We start from the raw sequence: 21,764 nt of genomic DNA on the forward strand, positions 1-21,764 counted from the left end.
CTCTGTAGACTTGCCAGAGAAAGCGTTTAGCCTATGGATGTGAGCCAAAGCCCACTGAATCTCACAGCAAGGCTCTTTTTAGCTTTGGTGGGCTCTGGCTCAAGCCCCATGTGAATGACAATTTCTGCTCTAGAATTATAAAAATTCCTTATTTTTAGTTTCTCTTTTTCTTTTTCAAACAGTTTCACCTATATTTTTCAGGTTGAACCACTGTCAGCTGGCTTTGTTCTTCCCTCTTACAAATGGGATGTCAGGCCTGATGGTAATGTGGATGCTCCTCCAAGAAAAAAGTCAGGGCCAAGGAGCCATCTTAGAGCTCAGCTGCCTGAACTGCTCTGTACCCACTGTCCACTTTTACTTGCTTTTAATTTCTGAATGTGTGATATTTTGAAATGTCTCAAATACTGTCAGACTCCAAGCTATTTTGGACACAAGTATGTCATTTCCCTTCCCTCTGCTGCAATCACAGTTGGATCCTGCAGGCATTTCCCATAACAGGCCTCAGTTATCAACGGCAGGAGTTTTAGTGTATTTCCCTTTGCAAAGACTTTTGTTGCCAGATGGGAGTTGTTCGTTGTTTATATCAGGCTATGAGTAATGCCCTTTTGCTAGCACTGTACACAATGTGGGTTTTTTGACATTTATTCCTTCTGTTGTTATACAATGTTAGCTTTGCAAGTTATAAAGAACAACCTTTTTCCCTTAGGTGTCCTTTTGTGTGGTTTTTGCTCATTTTTTGAGGTTCTTTCTTTTCCAATTTTAAAGGTAAAAAGAATATATAAAAATAGAAAAATGAACAACAAGCTTAGAGACCTTTCCCAGTCTGCTGCTGACTGCTCTGAATAGATGCTAAACATAGGTTTGTGGGTCCACTTTCAGGTTTCTCAAATTCCATTTTTTCTTGATTCTCCTTTATGTCTGTTATAGGGTCCACTTTCATGCTTTTTTCCTTAGCTTTTGTGGGAACAACCTGAATTTTACCAGTTTACATTAAATGGTGGGACAAGCCCTTTCTCAGTGGGCCTCAATCCATCAAAATTCATACAATAAGCCCTTGTCTTGTGGGCCATTGAGCATGTTCTATGATAAGAGCCCTCAACCCATGCTTATTCTGAGTATTGACTGTTGGTATTTGGTCCATCAGCCTGAAATCATATTCTGAAAATGAAAGTTGTCCATGATAACTTTAGCATCTCTCTCATGCTCTTTCATTTCACAGTTAGATGAAATTTCTAATCCTTCCATCTGCTTACTTCACAACTTTTTTCTGCCATTTTATTCCAACAAAGTTGGCTTTAGCATGACTGTATAGACTGTCTGTAAGGCACTATACATTGCTGTAATGGTGTCAAAGCTGTGTAGACACTTTCAGAGCCAAATTATCATACTTGTGCTACAGTTCTGTATAGAAGATAAAGAGCTATGCCAATCCCAAGCCCTCCAGAAGTATTTGTCCAGTTGTAGAGAACTATAACCGTCCTGGTTTCTCTTGCTCACTTCAGTTATCTTTCACAGATCTCTTAGAAAAAGTCTTTAACAAACATAAAAGCCCTCAACCCTAAATACATAGGTATCATCTGCACTATGCAATCTATAGTGACAGTTATTTCAGGAGAAACTTGGCAGAACTTCGGATTGGATCCTGATTGTATGGTTGCCCCTTTTGCTTCTAGCCACTCCTTTGGATTCTCCCCCTACTTAGGACTGTGGAAAGGGTTTGTGAGAATATGTGAAGAAATAGATGACTGTTGTTAAGAGTCTGACTTCTCTCTAGCACTAACTCAGCCATGGAGAAAGATAAAGGAAAAATATGCCTTCAGGTATGCTTTCCTTGATGCATATAAATCCAGGTCCCATGAAAATATTTATCTGTAAATAAGCAGATTGTTTTAGTCTTGCTTCTCAAGGTTATCTGGTTGCAGGGTATAGCTTGCACTCAGTAATAAGTGAAAAACAAGTTTGATCACTGGAATTCTGTTATTTTCATCTGCAATATTATGCAAGATCAAGGTAACAATTTTTGTTGCCAGCTGGAGCTGCAGGGTAACAGGCTGCTGCTGGTTTTCCCTGTAGACAACAGTAAAGAACACATTTTATGTCAAAGTAATTGCACTAACAGGTGCCGTTGAGCAACTGTGTTTTGGTTGCGACACTGTTGTGGCTCAGTGCTCACCGCAAATGTTTATATATATAAAAAATGTGGTTCTGCTTTTAAATTCCTATTCAACTGACACGAAAAGAATAGGGTAAACAAGGGTGAAGCAATAACTGCAGTTTAGGAGATAGAAAACCTCCTTCCCACTTCTGGTGGGTGAATACCACTGTCCTATCACAAGTCCTTCCTTGAACATTTGCCACAGCAACTGTATGCCGGCATCCAGTGCTGACAGCATTAAAACCTGTAAAAACTGGATGAGATCCTTGCCAGTGGGATACATGCTGACATGATTATGTCACATATTTAGGGAATAGCGTAATTTCAAGCACTGAACGCTGGACACTGACTGCTGCACATGCAGTGGGCCCTCTCCCCACCTGCTCTCCTCACGTGCTCCACCACAGGGCTCGGCTGCTCCTGCTGCAGGCAGAGCAGTCAGCTTAAGGTGCAGCTAAGGGAGTGCTGGCAGCACAGCACCTGGGAGCCCATAGCATTCCGGGTGTACAGAAATGGGGGTAAGCTTGGAGCAGGTTCCTCCTGGTCTTGGGAACCTGTGTAACCTAACCTGCTAAAACTGTCACCTGCTCATTTGTACCGGGCTCATAACAATGTTTAATTGGAGCTTTTTGAAGCTGCTAACAGCTGGGGAGAAGGGCACTCCACAGAAGCATATGAGCTGAAGCACTCTGTGCCCGAGCTGAAAACTTCGTGTCAGCTGCCCCAAGGGTGTGTTTACAGGGTTGTAGGTATATACAGCGATGTAATGGGACTGATAAAAGATCTCCTGAAGATGGATTCTCCAAATAAAAAACGGTACCGGTGGCTTTAGCTATCTCCTTACTGTCCCCAAAATAAAAAAGATCACCCTATACTATCTAACCTAGATGTCTATTTCAAAATTCAATATATCTCTTTTTGAAAGCCAAGACTATATGCCTGTATCCTGCCAAATTCATCCAATCTAAAAGACATCATCTCCTCCTAGCAAACACACTGAGAATGGTCTGGAGACAGTGCAGAAGTCTAGCTTGCTTTGTTGAGTACCTCCCCCTCTGTGTCTTGCTGCATCTTGTGCCTGCAGCCTCTGTGCCTTCTTGATCTGCCTTATCTTCTTCCTCAAAATTTCTTTCTTGGTCTTATCGTGGATAGATGACTTCTGCAAGGACTACGATACTTGACAAGACCTTCTTCCCATGTTTTCCTCAGCATCTGTCTTCTCTGCCTTTTTCTTATCAGAAGACATTGTGTCAGCTCACTTGTGGGGGTTCTTCTTCAACTGCTCCCTTTCTTCCATGCATACCCACTAGCATACTTCACTGAGCTTCTCAGCCTTGCCAATTCCTTTTCATTTTAAGGCAAATGACTCACAATACAATTACTATACCTTAATTTACTCTTCAACATTGCTGCACTCAATGTACACATGCATGTTCTAAGCCACAGCTAAGGGAAGTGCATGCACTGTTGCCTAAATTTCAGTGAATATGGGTTAACATAACTCATGTTACTTCACATTTTCTAGCATTAAAGACTGCTCATAGTAATCATGGAAGTCTGAACTCTAAAATGGAATCATTCTAAATTTTGGCACCCTGAGACTTCCCCGATTTCATTCCCTTCTTTAATTTCTTTTGTCTGTGACTTAAAATTTTCTTTTCTTTTGGCCTGGTGTACTACCCACAGGGCTATGCCGTTATCTTTCTGAATGGGTTATTTTAGCTCAGTTTTGAAGACAGTGCTAAATTAATCCATGACTTTCCACGTTATGCTGTCACACATTGTAGCACCAGAAGAGGACTATTCTGTCTGAACCAGTAGAGTAATCTCATAGAAGCTTCCAGGGAGATTCGTCCTGGCTTCATCACAGGGTGCTGAAAAGCCTCTGTGTCCTTGGCTGTAAACTCACACTCCCAACCCCTTCACTTCCATGCTCTAGAATGAAAAATGCTTTCATGCTATGGAGCAATGCTTTCAGATTGGGCACTCTTTAATTTGTTTTCCTAAGGAAACATCCCTGCATTTTTGTTAAAAGCTTGTTTTTATATGCGTGGGAGCAGAGAAGTCTCCTTGTTCTGGTCTTCTCAGGGTCTTTGCTTCCTTTAGAGCACTTTTATGATGTTATGTGCGTATGATTGCATGATTGCTATTGTTTGGTACTCTTCAGAACAATGTTTTACAGTCTCTTCATAAAATCCCTTTCTTACACAATGCCCATGCTACAGGCATCAAAAACTTTCATATTTTTATCTCTCCATCTTCCTTTTTTTGTAAACAGTTCAATGAAACCACCACAGTTGGCACGTGTTTCAACTGAATAGCCACAGTATTGCGATGCTGTGCAATACTTTCCCCATCCTCTCTCCCTACCCCAGATGTCATGTTCCCTCACACTGACACATCTAAAATGTGGTTGGTTACTCCTGGAAGAGACTGAGTTGGGCTGCAGACAGAAAACAGTTGGGGGACAACTTTTTGCCAGGACAAAATTGTTGTATCTAAAGGGGTGCTGAAGACATTACTTGCCCACTCATGTCAGTGTTTCTGGTGGGGGAAGTAATGATTGAGCAGTGAACTATGATGCCCTTAAAAGGGCTTTCCTTGTTTGGGCCTCTCCAAAAGTTTCTGGGGCAACTTCAGGTTATGAAGACATTTGCTGTATGATACAGTTTAGCTAGGTCATTTTTGGGGCACTTGATTGGTCTTAATAAGATTTTTATTCTTTGTATGTAATAAGGCTAATGTGGAAACAACACAGCACTACATCTCTTTTAGTTCTTGCGACTGCTACTTGCTTTCAGGTTTAGAGGGGAAATCTAACAGTTCATACTGGTCTATTCTGTTGAACGTCTTTCTATAAATTGCACTCTCCTGCCATCAGGCTCCTGGAATGTACCCTTGGGTGACATTCCTGGGGGGCCCAGAGCTGCCATGGGCACAGCAGTGAGGACGTCCCAGCTTGCAGCTTGTGCAGGACACCTGATCAAACTGGAAACCAGGCAAGTTCACTAGAAATAATAATAATAATAATAATAATAATAATAATAATAATAATAATGAAAAGCTTGCAAGAAATTTCAAAAAAGCTGGGACAATAGAGTGATTAATGGAAGCAAATTAAGAGAAAGTAGCAGTTCTGAAGGATTGTCTGAATGTGAAGCTGAAGCTTAAACTTGTGGGGTGTAAGTCTATGTGAAGATAATACAGAAAAAGGGGATCATACGCTCGGTATAGAAGAAATTGTTTCAATCCCTTACTGCATTTCCCCATACCAAGATGGTTTACTCTCCACAACACTGACATGGCAGCTGCCATCTCACTGAAGAGTCAAACTCTGCTCTTCTTTTGATGAGTTTCTGGCTTTCTGCTTCCAACCATTCACATGGCATGGGAGAAAGAACAGCCTGATCAAAGGGGAGCATTTTACCCTATCATTTTGTTACGCAACATATCCACAGATTGTAACTCATCTGTTTTATTGAAAATGCAGGTGAAGTTCAAGAGGTGACTTACTTCGGTGAAGTCAAAGGGGAGCTGTGACTTCCTGCAGAAGGAAACCACCTTCCACATACAGAAAGAAAGTTGAAGGATAACATCTGAGCTGGAATTGAGTCTACTGAGGGTCAGAAGGAGCATCAAGGGGGGTGTAGGGAGCAAGACAGAGTTGGGTCTGGCAAGAACTGCGGCTTTTGGCAAGGTATAGCTCGTGGTTTCTCCAGGGCAGGTGCAGTAGGACACGGGTCACCTGTGGGAGAGTCACAGAGGTTGGTACTTCAACTGACTGGACAGCAGGACACCCTTGGTGATCCCAGCTGGTTACCTGTTCCTTGTCCCTATGGAGTCAGCAGCATCTGTCACTGTGCTTGCTTCAGATACCAAAACTGCTTCAAATGAGACCATGGACAGTGTGGCACACCAGTGCCACCTGTCCTGCTTCAGACCCTGGGCAGAGGGTTGCTGTGTGCCCACTGCCCCCAGTAAGGCTTTCTATCACAACTGAAAACTACCGGAGGTGAGAAATGCTCTTTTTTCTTTGGTCAAAAAAGAATATCCAGGCAAGCAGTATCACCTTTAATCCCTCAAATAATAATAATAAAAAATAATTTCAGTGGAAATCAGTTTATTTTATCAGGAGTTTGCCACCTGAGTTGTAAACCTCTTTTTTTAGAGATCATCTCCCATGTTCTTGATTACCGCTCATGTTTATGATCAGACTGCTCAGAAAAAATGAGATATCTTCTTCACTGCCTGCGACTTGGCCCTGCCACCCTGGGGCATGTGCCTGTGTGCTGTGTATGTCCCCATCCGTGGGGGTGAGCAGTGTTGCTGATAGTAGGCCAGTTGTGCTCTGGGAGGATGAGCGCTTTCCTTCCCTGGTTACAGCTTTGCTTTAAAATCACGTGGTGAGGCTGATGGTGATGGTAGAAGTGAAGAGAAAGAGGGGAGAGAGGGTTTGCCTGAGGTAGTTACTGTTTAACTACACAGATCAGTCTGCCACACACCTTCTTATGAGGAGTCCATAACCTTCCTGAAAATGCTGTTGCTGGGAAGGGAGAGTCTGCTTAAACCATCAGGATGTTTCTCTCCTCCTGGCTGCAGAATGAGCACTTGCTATTCCCTCTTTGGAAGTGCTCCCTACCTGACCCCAAGGAGAAATGTTTGCCCCAGCCCTGCACCAGCACATGTGGCAGTACTTTCAAGGCTCCTTCCAAAATTTCCTTGGATGGAGCAGGACTTGGCCCTTACTCAAGAGGAGTGGCTCAGCACTTTTTAGACCTGTTGTTCTTTAACTGAAAGGCTTTTTCCTATCAGAAGATAAAGATGTTACATCGCCAACCTTTCTGCCTGCAGTGGCTCCGATGTTTTGCTTACGTCTGCCCACATCCACAAAGTTTGTTAAAAATTAGCTCCTGGACAGGAACTATTCAGATATTTCTCTTAATGTTTAAACAGCTGTTTTTCTATCAGTGTCTGTCCCCACAGTTTATTCACACAAAATGTCTGCTTTCCCTGTTGTGCAGGGTAGAAACACAGCTGACTCTCTGCAGACTGCTGGTAAAACATCAACCAGAGCGGTAACAACCAGGTATCTTGGCATGATGCAATGCACAGAAATTACTCCGAGATGTTGACTTGAGGCTAGGAGGGGAGGGGAATAGCAGATGCACCTTCGTGATATTTAAAATATAGATGTAATTTAAGACTTTTAACTTCTTTTTTTTTTTTAACCCTGATCTGGTTTTCTGTTTTCTCAATCTTAAATTCAAGCCAGATATCCCTAAGCTATGAAAAAACCAAATAATTCTCCCATCAAGTCTTGGAGAGATGAAAATTTCAGGTCTTTTTATTCATAAAGTTACAAGTTCAGCAGAGCTCTGGGCTCTTGCTGCCTTCCTCCTCCCCTCCAGCCAAGTGTGCAGTTACAGCGACCAATGCCAGGCTGATATGGTAGGTTTGGTTTTGCTCTCACGGGCAGTGATGATGTGTTAGGAGGAATGCTGTGGGAGCCTGAATGTCTGCTCTGCTCTGGTAATTAAGTCGAGGGCTATGGCTGTAGTTGGATTACAGCTCTTCCTTGAAAACAAGCAGTGGAAAGCAATGAACACAGGTGTGAATTTCCCGGCCTTACCATTCTATACCTACATGCGTGGGAAGAAAGTTCTTTTGAAGTATATGAATATTGAACCAAATCTTTTTCCAAATCTTTTTCCCTTCACTCATGAAAGTTCTCCTGCTAACAATGTGGCAACTATCTGGCCCAGGTACCAATTGGAAAGAAATTGCACCTAGTGTCTTTTCAGAGCACTTGTGTGCTCATATTTGCTCACAGCTTAATTGGTGTGAGTGATGCTGTGATGAAAGCAGCAGTGAGGAGTGCTGTGGTCCTGCACGGCTCTGAGCTGGCTGCTCTGCATCAAGTGATGGTACTCAAATCAGGAAGGGAACAGATTTTCTCCTCTACTTACATGAAAGAGAATGGCAATGGCTTCTTTTAGTTCTACGTGCTTTAACACTTCAACTTCACTCAGTTCTTTGATAGTTAGTTAATTTTTGACAAATAAAACATAATTTTTATCTCAATCATGTAATTTTTCTATAGTGATTGCTGGGCTTAATATGCTACCAGTCTCTTCATGAATCACAAGGAGACAAAAGACATCTCAGATTTCATGGCTGTTTATGGTAGGGCTAATATCAAGTCCTTCAGCCAGCGAAACACATTAGTTCAAAACTCAGAGGACTAGAAAAAATTACTTTGCCTGATTAGCTTTAAGCTGGCATGTCTGAAAACATCAAACAAGAATCAGCCTGCCTTTGAAATTTGTTTCCAGTTATAGAAAATGACCTTCTTGATTCCCAGCAGCATCACGTCCTAACTTAACAGAGCTGCACTTTCCTCTCACATCCATAAAGGTGTCCCCACAGACTCTGATGTGTTGGGTAACACTGCTGGAGACCCCTGCTGAAATCCTCCCTTCCATGTCAAGAAGGATGGGGACTCAGCGTGCTCTCCATGCCACTTTTGGTCTAACCCTTTCCATGACACTATCCCAATAGGGACAAGTTGTCCTTGAGGTGAAGAATATTCCTTCAGCAGGAAATACCCCAGCAGTGGAATGGCCCGCTTTGTCCCAAACTACAGGATTTTTCAATGGGATTTGCAGATGCTGACATCTTGGGATATTCTGACAGAGCCTCTCTCCATCTTGATGTGACAGAAGCCAAAACATGCACAGTTCACACGGCAGAGAGGTGATGAATAGCCTTGTCTGAGACCCAAGCAGAGGCAGAACACAGACTTTCTGATCCAGGTAGAACCATCAACCAAACTGTGAGACACCATCTCCCAGTATGTTTCTTTTCTCCTTACTGCCCTCCTATGAGAAGATACAGAGGACAAGATCTAACAAGCCATCTCTGTCAGACAAAATATTGAGAATTTAAATTACAAGGGCTGAAAGTCCCAGCTCAGAGGATACAGAGGATTTTCTTGCGAGCCTTCACTTACATATTTTAGGCTTGCTCAGGATCTCAGTAGGGAATATAGGAGACAGATTGTTGCAATTTGCAAAAGGAGATAGGAAATTATTCCAGACTAAGGAAATAAAATGATTAGGTGTTTCCTTTCAGGACTATCAAACCCAACAGAGCTGGATTAAACTGGGTAATCTCTCCAGCCTGTGCAGCAATTTCAAACAGGTGACTTCAGCTTATATAGATTTCAGAATTCATACAAAGAGGCAAGGACCAAGAATATTCCGGCAATTTACACAGTGTAGAACAACCATCCGGTGGCTTTTTTACAGTGGCTATTCTGTGTATTTATTTTTCATTCCATTTGGCAAAAGTATCAACGTACAGGATTACCTGGGTATGCTGTCAGACTCTTTACAACCGATATTCTGATATTTACCCAGTCAGGATACCCAGGTCAATTGTTTTTGGCACAAATCCATAAGCATCAGTTCCTCTGTCTGGTAAATGCTGGTTTTGTAGCAATCGGCGGGGCTGCTGTCTACTCCACTTCCAAAACATCCTGGTAGAAAACAAGGAGCAGATTTAGTGAAACAGCCAAGTTTACTTAGAGGGAAAAAAAGTTCATCCGAGGCAGGTGATTTCTGTACACATACATAACAGTCCATAGAATTGGTAAAAATACCTGCAAAGGCAATAAATAGCTTCAGTATACAATAGGTGGAATTCCCTCCAATGCCATAGTTTAAAAGTGGGACCCATAGCGTATAGCTTGACAGCAGCCTTCAGTGCATGGGGAACTTTTTTCCCATGACCTGCTTCGGTTTTGGCCTTATTCTTACATTTTTTCTGTCAAACTTAGCTATAGCATCCAATATTTAATTTGATTGACTGTTACTGCTTCCTATGCTGTGTGTGCGGTGACAGTTCTGATGAGTTATCAGAAGTGCAATGCCTAATGCAATCAATTCTCAATGAATTAATAATGTTAAATTTATATTTAATTTATAAGCATTATATAGACACCGATACAAAAATAAAACCAAGGACTTGCCAAGCTTAGAAGGATGTCTGCTTTAAATTTGAGTCCTGAAAAATGAGCAGAACTCTTTTGATAGTAACCTGCTGTGCTTCAGATGCCCAAGCAAATGCTTACAAAATTGGCTTTCTAAGACACTTTGTAAATTTTTTTCCTTGAAAACAGCTATCAGATTTTACGCTATAGGAGTTGTCAAAGGACGAAATAAATCCATGTTCCAAGGACTGTAAAAAGAGCTGTTTTGCATTACAATTTTAGGTATAGTATCAAAATATGCATGAGTTCTCTATTCGCATTCATAATGTAATAATCTAAATCATGCTTTCATGCTCCTGAACTTGAAACTGGCCACTACGACTCAGGAAAGAGGTCTTAGAGTTGCTGCTGTTGTCAGTATCAACCCAATTGTACAGCATGGCCAAACAAGGCATTAAAATGTTGGGCATCATCAGGAAGGATATTGAGAACAGGGCAGGGGGCATGATTTTTCTGCTGTGTGGGACCTGATGTGCCCCCATCTTGAGTACCAGGTGTAATCCTCATCTCTGCATCTCAAGAAGGATTTGGTGAAGCTGGAGAAGGTACAGAGAGGGGCAGCTAAAATGATCAAGAGGATGGAACAGCTGCCTTAAGAGAAGAGACTAAAATATCTGTGATAATTTGGAAAACAACAGGTTGAGATTTATGATAAAATGAAAGTGGCGGATACACTGAATGCGGAACTGTGGGTCTGTGCTACTTGATTAAATTAGTAGACAATTGGTTTAGAGTTAGTAAGAGGAAAGATTTCTTTTTTCATTGAGCAGCAAACTTCTGGAAGTTGCTGCAGATGTTATCAGCAGATTCAGAAAGGGGTAAGACAAATTTGTGAATACTAGAGGAAACAGTCAAGGAGGTGCCCTTTAGCACCTCCAGCAAGAGGAAAGGAAGAATGTGTCCTCCTTCACATGCACGTCCAAAATAACATCCGTTTTTTTCAGTGTTGAAGGAAGAATACCGTGTGATGTAGACTAGTGCTCTTCCTCAGTAGGTCACTTGTCATGGTTTTATGCTTTATGGCTGCTCTCTGTGCTAAAGAGGATTATAGTGTCACTTGTATGACCCTCTTTTAAGGTAGAGACTGAACAAGCTGAAAGCACAACAGGATGGGTTACTGGAACAGTAGCTGGAACTTCTCCCTCCAGGAAAGGTGAACATTCCTGGAAATGCTGAGAAGATTTTACTAACAACAGATTTTCCCCCATTTTCTCACTATTGTTGTGAAACGATGAGTAACACATAACCCATCCAAATGTAAGGAAAGAGATGTCACAATACCATAATACCGTAAAATGCAGATAAAAGTGTAACTTGTCTGAGTAGACAAGTCCTTATGGAGTATTTTCCTTCTTGTTTTCTGTTCACATTTCATGTATCTGTCCCAACTTTGGTAGGTTAATAGCATTCTGTCTGCAAGTCCTTAACTTTCATGTGCCTTCTCTTGTAAAAGCCAGCCAGTCTCCTCAGCTCCCTGAATCACAAAGCAGCTTGGTGAAAGGAACCATCCTTGGTATAAAATGAAACATGTAGCCCAACACATGGGCACCTGTTAAAAATCTTCATTGCTCAAATGCATCTTGTGATAACATTTCCAGACCTTTATCCTTGCACTTGGCGCTTGTCAGAATTGGAGAGACAATAACTCATTGTTTCTGGACAGATAAATTCACACTACCTTGTTGTGTGAATCCTATAGGCAGTGTGAGAGCTACCAGAGTGTGAATTGTTTGTGAAGAGGCTTTTTTCATACAGGAGGTGCACATGGCCTTTTCCATTTTTCCCCTCGTGCACACTCTACCGCTTGCTAAATAGAGGTCGATCATCCTAGAATTTTCTCTCAGCTGCTCCATAAATAATAAATAATAAACAAAGCTGTGTGAAGCTAGGCATGAAGGGTATTGGTGGTTTGCCATTAATCTTTCAAGCAACAGCCAGATATCTCCTGCCAGTTGTTGTGCACTTTGCTAGGTAAATTTTATGGTTGTCTTACTGTCTTACCGTGTGCGTGTTCACATACGTGTGGCGACCGCTAAAGCTCATTCCAAGTGAGGTGCTTGTGGGTTTGCTGACAGAGACCGGTAAGCTACCAGTATAGCTGACCTGGATTCTTAACATTTGCTATGCTTTCTTCAGACTTTTCCCAAAACCCATAGATTTTGCAGCTTCTTATTTCCAGCCTGGTGCCAAGTACTTTTCTACTCTCTCTCTCAGTCTCTCAGCAGAAACCCAGACCTATGCATTGGTATGCCGTTGCTCCCAATTGCGAATACCCTTATACAGTCTATGGTTCACCAACGCAGATGATGTCATCTGTGGTCTATGTCTATGAGGTAAAGAAATATTTGATAAATTAAGTTCAAAAGAGTCATTGTTCTGGGCCAAAGGTGCCTCAAAAATAAAATCGTATTCATAAAGGCTGGGTGTTCATATAAGAAATTTCTCATAGTATTCACACCTCTAGTGGAAAATAGCAGGTGACCCACAGGTTCAAATTAAGTCACAAACCACTACAGTGCTCTTCCTGTCTAGTTAGGGTTTTTTTAAAATTGGTTTTCTTTTCTCTCTCATTGTTTTGGTTGCTGCTAACTAAGCCATTAGATCATTCTGCTTTCTGTGTAATATATTATATGTTGACAAATTAGTAGAAATAGTTACTCTATCAGCAGTGGGTAGGTGGAGTCCTACTCAAGAACCCTATAGGCAGACCCCGGTGCTCGCTAACATCCTAAAGCTTTAGGCTTCCTAAAGCAACTTTTGCCACAGACAAGAAGGTAAATAGTAACGGGACTCTAACGTGTGTCTGGCAGAGCAGCTGTCAAAACATCATACTATGTGTTGTGTATTTACTAGGTAGGTCTGTCAAGAGCTGGTACACCGAGGAGATGAATGTGTGATTCTTGGAGCAACGCAACACAGTGGCCTTGGAGAAAAGATCTCTGGGTTGAAGCAGGGCAGCTGCTGCAGCCCGTTGCTTTCCAGAGGTACAGGATGCTTTTCACAGAGATGTTTGTGTCACCCAGTTGCAGCTAAGAATGTGATATGGTCTCTGCTGGTGCATGAACTGAACTGTTGTTTACTGTTTGGCCAACTCTCCTACCTGTGGACGTGTCTTTGGACGTGGTATCTTAAACTGCAGTAGATCCAATGAATGCAGAAACTGGCCATCTGGACACTGTGGGTGAGATGTGTCCCTCAGCCAAAGCTAACACAAATCTCAGACTTACGCCTTTCTTTGGGATTTCAGTGGGTCTTTGAAGAACCAGCTCAAGTCTTCCTGACAATACTGGCCAAGACTTAATAGTAATAATAACAACAACAACAACTTGCTTCCTTTCATAAAGCAGAGCTAGGGGCAGGATGGGCATGGGATGGAGACATGTGGGCAGTGCTGTGGAGAGCCAGCTTGCTGCTCTCACTGCTGCCAGGAGGGCGAGGGGTGTCTGTGTCTACTTTTGACAGACATCCTCCCTGTCTTCCTTGCTTGCTTTGAAAAGAGAGCAGACGCAGCTGGCTCCAGCACAGCGAAAGCTGCCAAGAATGTTTTGTCACTGCCCACAGTTATCGTGAGACTTTGTTCACAGTGAGAGCTCACTGGGATGCTTCAGCTTGAAGACAGCTGTTCTCAGAAAGGTGAATTTCATCCTGGCCATGCACAGGTTGCTCATTCCATGTCATCTGTGGAAGGATTTTACAATGCTGAGGTTTTGTTTACCTATCTTGGGTTTCACAGTTTCCGAGAAGTGTCCTTTCCTCTTTACTGTTATCATTTGTCAGAACAACTCAGGGCCACTATTTGTGTGGGTCCAGGCACTGGACCACGACTTGCGGGATGTGAGCTCATTTCCTGCATCGAGCCACACAGATTTTATGCATACACTTAGGAAGTTACTTCAACTCATCCAGGCATCACTTCCCCACTTGTGTGTAACTTTCCGCTTCACTGGAGATTGCTGCAGTAGCTCGGTTTAGATGTGGATATCTGACAGCAGAAGTCATGATGAAGACACTACAGTTACTCAAATTATTATTTGAAAAAAATGTTCTCAGTAATGACTGTGTAAAATTTCAAGCAGTAAACCAGCAAAAGCCAGAGTGCAGCTTGGAGAAACACAGCAGGCTTTGTGCAAGCACTACTTGTTTCACTGGAATCTGTTACAGCTCCGGAAGGTTGCCCCCCACCCGTCCCCCCTGTCCTGCCTCCAGCTTCTTTCCCAGATAAACCCTAGAAGTCTGAACCAGTCACTGCCATGCGAGCTGCTGGCAGTTCAGCAATAGTGTGTCTGTCTCTCCTTGCCAAGACCAATTAGATTGAAATGCTGCAAACTTTTCTGAGAGAATGGATGTATCAGCACTAAGCAGCAGTTCAGAAGAGCTGCACAAAGGCGGTTGGGGCTTTATTAATTGCAACGGAAAAATAGATGAGCGGCAGTGCAGCAGAAGGCGGCAGGCGTTTGGGGCCATATGACACCAGGAGCAACTGGAAGAAATGTCTGGGGCAAGGGGCCAAACTGGTGGTGTTATGACCCTGGGAGCCTGCTAGATAAGACGTTTGCCATTTCCCAAGATACCCTGTCTCCCTCTCACTCTGTTTTCCTTTCCTCTCCACTAGCTGGATCAGACCCTCCCTGCGTATTCCTTTCCCCGGCATCAAAGTCCATACTCTTTGCACATGCTGCCCATTTATCAGAGGTGGCCTGTCCCTGCTGCAGCTGGTGACATGGAGGTTGCTGGCCCTCAGCAATACCATCCCAAGTGCATCCTCCTGCTTGCATCTGCAGCAAAGCGCGCACACTGCCTGAGTGGATCAAACAATGTGCGAGTGGATCAATTCTGCTCAACACCACCACTGGCAGGTCGGTCTCTGGCCTTGCTGAAGAGCAGATGCCTCCCTAGAAAGAGTACAAGTTTTGATCACATTTTCAAAAAAGCCTAATTATTTTTTGGGATATTGCAGTTCTGGCTAAAACCAATGTGAGCAATGCTTAGGAGGCTCGACTTTCCAAAAGTCCTTACATTCCTTCCCTGAAAAAAAAAAGAAAATTGGTTTGTTTTCAAATATGCAGAAGGGGAGGTTCTCAAATTCAGGAATTGCATGTGAAAATTTGGGCCGAGTCAGACATTTAGAAAGTGAACATGAGAGGGGAAGTTCGAGTTTTAAAAAATGTGGAAAACAAGGGTTTCTTTACTAATGCTTTGAAAGCGTCCTCAGACTGGACAAGGCAGTGCTGCAAAAATGTGATCTGTAAAACAGCAAAAGCAAGTCAGATAATAATCCATTACACTTTTTTTTTAAATGAGAGATATGCTGAGTAACTAGAAGGAAAATAAACCACGGAATTGTGCCTTTACGGCATGAGAAATGTTGCCCCAAGGAAATAAAATGCTGCACACAATTGCAAGTGTTAATCCCAACCTTAGATCCTGTGAAAGGACCCTTGAGTTCCCCTTTGGCAGAGCTTCAGCTTCCAGAGGAGTTGGGGGGGGGCGGGGTGTGTGCGTGCACAGCAGCGCCCGGGTAGACATGTCTGGGTCCTTGCCCTGCCTGTACCTGCTCGGCAGGAATGTAAACAAGGCAGAGGCACTATTGCTTTCAGCTGCTTGTTCTCTTCAAATCAGCCAAGGAGAAATGATAACGGTGTTTCTTCTAGTCTCTGTGTGGAACGTGGAGGTTTTGTGGCGGAGAAAGGAAATTGGGCTTTTCGAGGGTGAGCTCAAGAACAGAGAATTAAACTCCTCGTGACCTGGAGAAATTAGAAGTAACATAAAGCAAAGGTTAAATCTGCAAGAGTTCCATTCATTCACTGTTCAGCAAATGAAGCTGGGGCAATCCCTGAGCAAAAGCACCCGAGACAGAGAATGTGACTGCAATCATGTATGTTGGCTTTTGTTTGTCTTGTCTAGTTAAAGCTCTCATGCTATCCATGTTGCACAAGAGTTGATATGGAAAGGTCAGATACATGGCCTGGATGAAGAGAGAGTGACATTAGGGTATTTCAGTGTGTTGCAAGTGCTTATGAAACCAAAAACTGAGAGAATCCTTGGAGAGCCCAACTCATAAGGCCAATCATGCTTGCTCCATGTTGCTACACTCACAGCTGTTTCTTGTTTGAACTGTGTCCCGATGTTCAAAGGAAAGCTCTGGGTGAGGACATCTATGGCCCACTTCAAGCATTGGCTGCTGTCTTGATGTTGAAAAATTTCAGTTTTTCTTGTGTCTGACCCTCAGTTTCTCAGTAATTAAAGAGATGTCACTGTATATGTGCATATATGTGTATGGGCTACGGGGGGGGGGGGGAGTGGTAGAGCATGGGACTCAATGCTAGAGTCCTCAGTTCAAGCGCTGAGTCTGGCACCAAAAAGAGGACTGTTGTTGACTCAGAGCTGCACCAAATCACCTCTCTCCGTCAAGCCCCTTTACGGGGGAGTGATTTCAGGTGGCGAGAAAAACAGCCTAGGCTGACTCAGCTCACCTGGACTGGCTGCTTGGGGAGGTTGACTCTGGTCTGGCCAGAAACAGGACAGGCCATAACAAGACTTTTGTTACTCTTTGCATATCAACTTCACATTTCTGGAAGAGCTAGAAAAATACCATGTGTTTTACCACTTTGAGGAGAGGAGTAGTGAAGGAAATACAGCTGCCAGCTGCTGTTCCACATCTGTGGATTTCTCCACCATGCCAGTGTGTTAGTAGTAATTAAAATGAGAGATAAACAGCATCCATGTTTGTTTTCCAGTCCCAGCAATGAGTAAACTCTGTACCGACCATGTTAGAAGTGCATAAACTCTGTTGACCCTTGCCTGCACCACTATACCTGCCTCTTGGGAATGTGATGTACTTAATTATTGTTATTATTTGGAACAGAGGGCTTGATTAATGCATGATTAATGAGAAAAAAGCACATGTACTTCCGTGGGCATAGAACTATATTTCTATTCCTGCAAAAGCAAAAGAACTTAACTTCCTCCCAGTGGGAATCCTGCCATTTATTTAATTACAGGCAGGATTAAACCCCGCATTAGGTCAAACTGGGAAGTTCGGGAGTAAAACGCAGCCCACATTTAACTGTTTGCAGTTATGAGTCCAAGTCCTCTATGCACTACTGCAATACTTTGGTTTTGAGGGGGCTGAGGAGGTGAAAGCACATGAGGTTTTGTTTCTTCAGTACAGGCACGTGACAAGAAGTGGCTTAGCTCACCCGGTCAGGTGAAGATCGGTCGGTGTAAGTTATACAACAGAACAGCTGATTCCATGAAATGTACCTCAGAAGTAGTTAAACAACCCAGGAGCAAGCACAGCCTGTGGTTTAAATGGCAGCTGAGGGAAGGTACTGCTGTAACATCCTGTGTCTCTGTGGCGGTGATGTGGTGCATGCACACGTACTCCTTTGCACCCGATAACTTGTCAGATTTTCACACTGCCTGATTTGGCTGTTATTTAACAACTGTGTTTTCCTGCTCCTGCCAAGGGTTTATTTTTGTTGCTGTCGTTGCAGTAGTAAAATCATCTCTGATATTCTCAGAAATACCTCCTAGTGCTGCTCGTGTTTTGCTTGATGTTTTGCTGAAATAGGCTTTGCTGGGATTTTTAAAGTGTCACATCTGTTCTCAAAGTGCATTTGCTTAATTGGCGTACAGCGCTGGATTGGGTTCAGTACCTACGTGCATATTAGCGCTTGAAAACGAAATGTGAGCTCAGCTTCCTCTAGCAGAAAGGTGACAAGCTCTGATGATGTGGGAGGTAGCACAGCAGGGCAATACCCGGCGCAAATCAAAGACATGGGCCCTGCTGGGTGGTGCAAAAGATGAGCAGGAGACAAGGAAGACATCTTTTCTGTGGGAAAAGTCCTACTCTTGGAGACTTTTCAACCTCAATAAGAACAAAATCAATAATATTAGGATCTTCTATAACATCTGATCGCTCCTCATGCCCATTAGATTTCTTTTGCACAGGTAAACACATTCTTATACATTTTATATATAGCAGACAAATAACGAAACCTGGCTTTTCCACAGACCCTTTTAGGATAGGTATCAATATACCCAATCAGTGAGATCAAACATCATTCCCATTTCATGGGATGGGAAACAGAGAAACAGAAATAAAACGGCTTGTCATGCAGGCCATTAGTGCAGTGGCAAAGCCCTGAATAGGATTTAAATTTCATTTGCTGCAGCCCGGTGGTCTATTCGCTAGATATTGTTGCTTCCGCCTTTTGCAGTATGGATATACAAAAATATGGAGCAGCAGTATTAAAATACCAGACATGACTCAAAGAAAAACAATAGACAAATGTAAAAAAAAACCCACCAACCTAAATAAATTTGGAAATAAAATGTTTTCTGGATGGAAACACAAAGTGATCTATTCAAGAGTGACTGTTCCATTCCACTCTGCTTATTTTTCCTAAAACAATTTCTGATCTAGACTCCTGTACATAGTACCAGTATCGACAGATCTGCATTTTTCTAATGGGAACAAAAAAATACCCCTAAAAACCCAAACCAATGACCAAACAATCCCAAAATTTTTGGATGGCCATAGTTTGCTCTAGAGGAGGGGAAGAAGAGCAGACAAATCCATCAGGACTCCTGAAAGGCCATTTTATTTTTATTGTTCTTTTTTTCTTTTCTTTTCTTTTCTTTTCTTTTCTTTTCTTTTCTTTTCTTTTCTTTTCTTTTCTTTTCTTTTCTTTTCTTTTCTTTTCTTTTCTTTTCTTTTCTTTTCTTTTCTTTTCTTTTCTTTTCTTTTCTTTTCTTTTCTTTTCTTTTCTTTTCTTTTCTTTTCTTTTTCTTTTCTTTTCTTTTCTTTTCTTTTCTTTTCTTTTCTTTTCTTTTCTTTTCTTTTCTTTTCTTTTCTTTTCTTTTCTTTTCTTTTCTTTTCTTTTCTTTTCTTTTCTTTTCTTTTCTTTTCTTTTCTTTTCTTTTCTTTTCTTTTTTTCTTTTCTTTTCTTTTCTTTTTTTCTTTTCTTTTCTTTTCTTTTCCCTTTCAATTAGTGCTCTTTCCAAATGTGCTGTAGGCTTGGTTTATAGTGAGAACACATCTTATCTGACAAACGGTAACTGATGCAATATGATTTAAAAGTCTCCCCCATCATGCAGAAATTAAAGCCCTCTCCCCGGGGACATTTCCTAAAACATAAAGCAGAGCCTTCCTTCCTCATTAAAACATTTTGTTGTGTGAGAAATGACAATGAGCTATAATTACTGAACACTAACATATGCTCAACGATTTCAATACCAGAACGGTGGAGGCTGTCAATTGTACTTCGTCCGGGGAAATGAGTTTCTTGTTCTTGTCCGGATGGAGGGCAATTTAAAGAGATGTTGCTAACAGAGTAGTTAGGCCCCTAGAGCCTGTTTTCAAAATAGCTGTGGGAGATCCAGCAGCCGACAACATGAAGGTGCCAGTTTGTTTTGTTTGCAAAAGCATGTCTTACTGTCCCTTCACCACCCCGCCACGCTCTTTTCTTAAAGCTGATGAGAATAATTGTCTCTAACATCATTATTATTATGTACAAAAATGGTATGAAAAGAAGATAAAGGTTGCCTACTCAGGCAACTCAGAAGTTAGAAAATAAAGGAATTACAGTTGCCTTGACAACATTTCTCTCTCCTTCCCCTACCCCCAGTTTCGTTCTTGGAAATGGCTAAACCACTTTGCTGAAACTCTGTATAATAATTAAATAAAAGATTCAGCCCTGGGGGAGACACCTGGCAAGGAAAACTTCCTCCTGCCCTCCCCCAGAGTCTGACAAAATTATGGACAGCTGCAAAACAGGGGCTTATGATGGGAAGAATCAGGTAATGCTGTGTACCTTGGTGGTACTAATATCTCCATCTGCACTTTTGATTTAATTTATACTACATACATCCCTAAGGGCCACATTTGGTGTGTGTCCCTTTGTGCTGCAGGAGGTAAGTCCACATAAGCAGCAGCAGCACAAGGGAGGGTGGACTTTCTGCCCCAGGAAAGAGAAGACCAGGTGGGATGGAAGAGTACTGCGATGATGCTGGAGGTGCAGAGTTTTAGCACTATGAGTCATGCTTGAGTGACCCATATTCAACTCCAGTTGATGTGCCTGGTAAATGGAAAGAGCTCTATCTCTCTGGAGGCATTGGAGGCTCTGCAGAGTTCCTGAGCTGTCAGCCCTTGAGTACAGGCAACAGCACCCGGTGACACCCAGTGCGTCATCTCTAGCTGAGCTCTGAATGAGGTCAGGCAAGAGACTGATAAATGGCTTTGCCTTGTCAACAGTGCCATCATTAGCGCTGTTATCACCCAGCAAATGGGAACGTGAAGGAATTTGTATCTCTGCCCTTGCCAAAGGTGAAGAGCAAGTGGGAACAGGAGCCGTGAAGGCGACTGTTTGCTCACTCCTCTTACGTTCTCCTGCAAAGACACTCAGTGTTTGGTTTGTAACCAAAGGGACTTTGTAGCTGATTATAAAATGTTATGCCATGATTCATTTTTCAAATCGATTAAATTTATGATGAGGTTTCTTTGAAGGGAAGGAGAGAACATTTCAGTACACATGACAACATGGCTGAAGCACTAAGAAATCACTGGCTTGCTGCAAAACCCAGAGAAACTATGATGCTCTGTCCTTGTGCAACCTGCCTGAGCTAACAGGGCACCCAAAAATGGATCACATGCATAGGGATTGGAAGTGGACCCCACTGACCAGCACAGTCACACTCAAGTCATTTGACAGCACTATGAGGGGAGGGAGCACTGTGGTTTATTCAAAAGCTGAGTATTCTGAGGGAAAAAAAAGAGAATCACTAAATTTGCATTTAATGACATGTATTTAAAAACCAAAACAATTACAGCTGCATTAATTTTTCTTCCTTTTCTTCTGCCTGGAGCACAGTCAGCCCTCGCTTGTTGCTTGGGATTGCCACTGAATGCTTTTCTAACTCAAATCACAGTCCCCCAGCAGCTCCTCCATTTGCCGTGCACAACCAGCAGTGTTGATGGTTTTTCATCAGCAGAGACTGGTCAATCAGGCCCATCAAATCCTGCTCTGCAATCTGTACTCAGCTAAGGGATACTAGTAATTGGCCCCGCAGCTCCTAGCTGGAGTGTTTGTGAAAATTATCTGAAGTCACAAGCAAAGTCACCTGTGACTGACTCATACAAGGTGACTATGTGTGGCTTATTCCTCTATTGGGAGTGCTGGGTGATACAGCTGTCCATGACCTCAGGCAGAGGACTATGGCCTTCTGGTTCAAAAGCATCTACTTCAATTGGATATTTTGTTAATTTGTCAACCTCAGTATTCCACAGGAGGTGCTTAATTTCAAGGCAGGAAACCTAATGGCATTTGATAGGTCTCCTTTCTGCAGCTCTGAACTGACCCCTCTTGGTCAGGTAACACCTGGTGCTTTTGCCAGTGCCAAACAGTGCTTTTAAGTTTTAAAGTCTAAAATCCTTGGATCGGTGAAGCGTGGATACAGGACAATACAACACAGTATTACCTATTGGTCACTACCTGCCCTCAGTCCCTGACCCTCTCAAGCACTTGTGTTAAAAGAAGAGAATATTCTGCTTTTCAA

The sequence above is a fragment of the Gallinula chloropus genome (assembly GCF_964237585.1).
Source record: "Gallinula chloropus genome assembly, chromosome: 1".
NCBI classification, from domain to species: Eukaryota; Metazoa; Chordata; class Aves; order Gruiformes; family Rallidae; genus Gallinula; species Gallinula chloropus.